This window comes from Indicator indicator, chromosome 18 (assembly GCF_027791375.1).
Source record: "Indicator indicator isolate 239-I01 chromosome 18, UM_Iind_1.1, whole genome shotgun sequence".
In the NCBI taxonomy this organism is placed as follows: domain Eukaryota; kingdom Metazoa; phylum Chordata; class Aves; order Piciformes; family Indicatoridae; genus Indicator; species Indicator indicator.
In genome coordinates this window covers 10,762,515-10,768,514 of record NC_072027.1, presented here as the reverse complement: position 1 = coordinate 10,768,514, position 6,000 = coordinate 10,762,515, and positions in this window count along the sequence as shown.

Genomic DNA, 6,000 nt, shown 5'->3' with positions numbered 1-6,000 from the left:
ACACCAAAAAAGGGGAGCATCTAATAATTTCCTAATTCTTCCTCTTTTTGCTCACAGGAATCATGTCATACAACACTGAGTTTGTGTACAGACTCAGGGCTAAGGAAGGAAAGTCTTGCTGGTATTTTTTCTTTAATCTGTGACCTAATCCTATTAAAAAGGTAGGATAAATTGAATTCATGAAAATTGTCACATTCTGACTGTGATGGTATCAGAACATTTTTTAGTGAAAAATGTAAGAACTGGAGGCTTAGAGAAAGGATGATTGTCCAGCTGCTTTTTCACAGAAGAATGAACCTGGCATCACAGCAGGCCCTGTCCTCTTCACATTGCACCTCCTGCATTCCTCCATTGCTGTAAGGACCATCAGGACATCAGTGTTAAAGATGTGCTTGCTCCACATACTCCTGGGTCAGTTCAGTCTGAAACACTTCAGAGGGAAGAAAAAAAAGACCTGCAGTTGGCTTGCTCAGAAAGCTGATTTCCTGCAGAATCTGCTGCTCAGGGATTTCTTTTATTTTGAAGAAGGGGAGCACAGGGATAGAAATGCTGGGCAGGGGGACTGCTGCTCCTCACATTGCTTTCTCTCTTCGAGTTGTTACTGAGCTTACACAGAGGTGGACGGCACAGTTTTTTTTTTAAATTGCCCAATTTGTTCTCTCCTGTATGTGGGAGAGTATGCAGTATTTCTAGATGAAATTGATGCACCCTGCTGTGTACTTCCAATAATGGTGTCCAATGATTCTGCTAAAGGAAAAAATACAGTGAGCACCTTAATTTGTACTGTGAATAGGATGGATGTATCCATGGCTCTTGCTGCAATAATTAGTTCAGATAGACCATGTGCAAATTTTGAATGATATTTTGTTATTCTTTGCTTTATCTTTCTGCATATTTAGGTAGGAAACATATGTCACCAACTGTAGATACAGCTTTTACAAATAGATCACTCTGTCTTACTGTGGTGCATAGATATCTTAAAGTGACAGATGCTTTGTGGCTGGTAGGTTCTGCATCCCCAAAGCTGGTGCTTTCTGAAAGCACAGAGAATTAACCTTTAATCACCTCTCTTCTTTTCTTTCTGCCTGTAGTATAGAATGGCTGTAATTGTTATGTGAAATGCCCTGACATGGGAATTTAATTGCTTTATGTATATCACAAAATCAAAGCAAACCTTCAATTCACCTCCTCCTCTCCACTTCTACCTCTGTTTAATACAGGTCATGCTATTAGGCTTCCATTATGGAAAAATTAAAGTTATCAATTGAAATGTCATTGACCTGGATGAAGATATTGTTCCTTTTGAATTGTTTGTTTTTAGTTCTGATACATTGTACTTGAGACAAAGGTTTTTCATTTCAGAAAGCCTGAGTCACTATTGTATGTATCCACTGGTGGCACAGTAGATTGCTGTGAGGGACAAGAGAGCATTTCAGGCTCTGGTTTTATTTGTTTCTTAAAGTAATCTATTAGTTATATTGTGCAAGATTTATATGTTTTTGCCCATTATTTTATGAGGAGAAATATAGTAGCCCTCTGAAGTTTTTTTTCTTTTTTTTTTTTAGCTATGTTTAAGTAACCCAAGAAATGGCACCATGTAGATGTTCAGCTGAAACAAACAGAAAAATGCATTTAAAATTAGCTGTCATCTAGCCTTGCTCACAGACTAGTTGTGGACATAAGACCGTTCTGTGTGTAATAAAATACTAATACTTGCAAAGGACCAGCATCTATGCAAAAGTACTCTTCTTGGAATAAGGAACAGAAAAAAGGTCACACCTGTGATAATAAATATTCATGTAATTAAGTTATATGCAGCTACACAGAATACAATAGCACCAATCACCGTAAGTGATTGGAATGTTTTCATCAAATTCAGTGATGAAGAATATTGCCAAGTAGAACATGTTCTGGACTAGCCCATGGAAGTTAAGAGTGACTGTTCAAACTGTTGGGATCATTTAAATCTGTTTGCAAAACCCTTGCTTTCCTCTTCTTTTGTATAGTGCAGTACACCTTGGCAAAACATTGCTGACATTGCTCCCATTCAGCAGCTTTTGTTACATCATTTTGGTATGAGAAAAGATACCTGTGCACAGCACAATAAAACAGAGCACTAATCTGCTTTTATAAGTTTCTGTTGTAGAAACAAGACAGATAGGTCAGTCACAATTTTCCTTGTGCACACAAGTGATGCTATCTGTGTTCTTCCCCTTTTTTCCTTTTTTGTAAATGTTAAGGTATTAGTGCTAGTATCTAACTAGTTACTTTAAAATAATTACTTTGTTTCTTAAATTCTTTCTGATGTTTGAGCATGATTCAGCACTCATTTTCATCTCTAGTCACTCTTGTGTCATCTGTAACAGTGCACAGCAACATCTGTCCAAAAGATCTCTGATTTGTAGTGCTGCTGGTTTCTAACATATAGGCTACAAAATACAACATTATTATTCACCACATGTATTCATTTATCTTCCACTGCATTACAGTAGTTTAAGCTGCAAGCATAGCTCTGCAGGCAAGGCACCATGCAGGGAGATGGACAGTCCCATGTAATACTACATTTACATTCGCTGAGGAAAAGCCTAATGTTCAGCACTTGGAGTGACAGGATGTTTTGCCTAAACCACCCAATTTGCTTATCAGTTTGCAAAGTAAAATTAGAAGTGTTTTATAGAATAAAAAAATACTGAGTAAGGAGATTTGGTAGACATGTTCAAACATTCCTAAAAATATAGCAAAAATTAAATACTTTGCACAAATACACAGCTGCTCCTTCTTGGGATGAAAAGCGAAGTGTTCTGTCCAAGGTAATTGTCTTCAAGTGGTCATGACTGCAGGAGTTACTAATTTATTGTTAAACTCTGCACTGCTGTGTAAAAGAACACCTGAAAATTTGGGACCTGGATTTTATTGTCCCTCTTGGTACCTGTGTTTGTGATGGCAGCAGATGCATATTAGATATTAAAACTCCTAGCTCTCTTATGTGCACCTCTGCATAAGGCATGCTAGGAAACAAGGACTGGAAAAAGCTTCCTGGGTCAATAAGTCACATTGCCAATATTGTTTCATAAACCTCAGATCAAACTTTGCAATAGCTAGGATTTTTGTCTTAACTGCTTTACTCGGAAAACTATTGAGGAATGTCATTTTCCTGATGGCTAGAAACTCCCTTCTACTTTCCAGTCTCAATTCAGTTTGTATGCATTTCTTCATCTACCTAGCTACCTTCACCTTTAGCTTAATGTATTCTTTTAAACTCCTGATGTTTTCCCTTAAGTATATTTATGGAGAACAGTCGTATTCCCTGATGGGCTTTTCTGAGTTCCTTCTCATATAATAGTTTTGTCATTCCTTTGACAGTAACTTTTTCTTTGTGTGTGTGTGCATGTTTTCAGACTCACTTAACTTTTAAAAATGTGAATAACCAAAGCTCTACTGAGCAGTCCAGATATTTTGACAAAGATTAATGTTTTCTAGGCTCTCCTGGAAACATCTGGCTTGAGTCTTTCTAGTTTCTCATTTACTTTATTTGCACTTGCATCACATTGGTGGCTCAGCCTGTGGCTGGTGACTAATATGCTCAGGTTTCTTTTGTCTGTGACATCTACAATTGATGAGCTCATAGCTTCTAGCAAAATTTCCAGTTGTTAGCCCTCTAGTGAGCTGAAAGGTATTGAAGGCTGAATGTGTAAGAGTTGGCTTTGTCATGTTAGTGACCTAGATAATGTTCCTAATTTTGCTTGTATAAACTTTAAAGAACTTCTGTTATTTTCATTTGTAAGTGTGGAGGAAAACAGAGATTACAGTTGTTCCCCTTTTCAGATAGGGATGAAGTCAGTAAATTGCATTGTAAAGGAGTAAACTAAGACTCAGGACCCCCAAAGATGCAGCACAGTTAAAGAGAAATACTGGAAGCATTACACTTTCAGATACATGATAAACTGCATGAGGTGTGTGGCTCATAAGAAACTTGATGCTAGAAAGGAAGAATTGAAGCCACTTTGGCTACTTTTTACAAAAAAGTCTTTGAGCATCTCCTAAGCTTTAAGGAAATTTTAGAGTTTTATGAAGGTTTGTGATTCAGGACAGAGTATTTTTCATTTGTGTCTATCTTCCAGTGAAATATATGAAGATAAATAGAGATATTAACCTCTAGGTACAGTCCTCAGTTTGTTACCTTTTGAACTTAAGTAGAATGGGAGAAAAGCTGAAATGATGAATATTAATGAGTTTGGCCTATGCCCCTTTTGAATACTGGGAGACACAACCTCTGGAATAGAAAAAGGAGGCAGCTGGTGGGCAGGAAAAATTATAATGACGATGAAAAAGTGAGATCTGTGAAACTGTCCTTCTATATATGTTAGATTTTTCAGGGCTATATCAGCAGGTACTTAACATACCGATATCACCTTCAGCTGGGGCATCAGTACAAATTCAGTCATGTTTCTACAAACTTCACCTAAGGCTTTTGTGAACTTTGTATTAGCTGTGAATTCCCTGTGCTGTACTGCACTAATGACTGAATCTGCCCTATAACTTATGAACACGAGGGACAGCAATGATTGAGCACTGTTCATTTAACTTCTTATTAGTAGCTACCTTAATTCCTCAGCACATTGTATATGTAGAAGATCTTCTGGTTGTAATTTCAGCAATCAAGTGCACATACAGTGGGTAGGGGGAGGAAATTATTGTCAACCAGAGTATGATTCAAGTGTTTGTTTTTTTTTTTTTGGTGAAAATATTCAAGGTCAGAACCCTTCTATTTTTTCGAAGAGTAACACAGTATCTAAAGACTCTATGCTCTATAGGAAGATGATGTAGAAGTTGAAGGCCAGATAATTTCAAACACTGGACCTGGCAAGATTGTTGCAAATGATAGTGTAATGTTGGATGTAAATGATAGGAAGTGGAAACATTTTGACAGGACTAGGGGGGGATGGAAAAAAATTAGAATCTGGTAGAATCAGATTGGATGATAAAAGAAGTTTTTCACCATGAGGGCGGTGAGGCACTGGAACAGGTTGTCGAGGGAGGTGGTAGAAGCCCCATCCCTGGAGCTTTTTAAGGCCAGGCTGGATGTGGCTCTGGGCAACCTGATCTAGTGTGGGGTGTCCCTGCTCATGGGGGAACTGGATGATCCTTGAGGTCCTTTCCAACCCTGACAATTCTATAATTCTATAAGTGTTATTGATTTTAATTCTGAAGCTCAGCACTTTGCTTAAGATACCAAGGACTTTCTTGAATAGAAGGTATGTACTTTTCCTGCAAATCTGAAATGTTATCTGTATCTTTCCAAGGAGGAAAGTAGATAACTGCTTTTATTAACATCTTGTCTATAGAGAAATAAACAAACAGCCTACTCATTTTCTCTTAAGAATATGAAAAATAGGCAAGAAGTTTTGTGATTAAGGAATTCTAACACTGTAATATTAAAATGTCATTATTGTTTGGCTGAGTAAATAGCTCAAAAGGTTTTATCTACCATAGAGTCGTGATTGTGTTCTTTGTCTTTGGTCTGCTGTCACTACTTCTTCACGTTGTTGTTAATTACCTTCATAACTGTTCCTTCCGTTGTTTTTACAGCCAATTTAATAGTTTGGTTCATAAACTTGAGATGTGTATGATTGCCCCTAATTTTTTTCTGAGTTCTCAGAGGCTTTTCAGATGAACTCAGAGACATGCCTCAAATGTGCCTCAAAACTCCAGCACAGTTATTTTTATTAGACAGAAAATATTTACTGGGATTCAAAGGACTCTGCATTAATTGTGTCATTCAACAGCATTGAACAGCAGACAAGCTCTAGAATATTAGATAGAAACTTGGAAAGTTTATTAGGGGAGCTGTTGCAAAGAGTGCATGGAAACAGATTACTCTTTCCCATCTTTCTATCCAATTGTGTTCTCCTGGGATTCATCTCTGAGAAACCTTGAGGATGTAGTAAAAATCATGGGGCAGACTGAAACCACAGCATGAAATAAATCATGATGTATGGT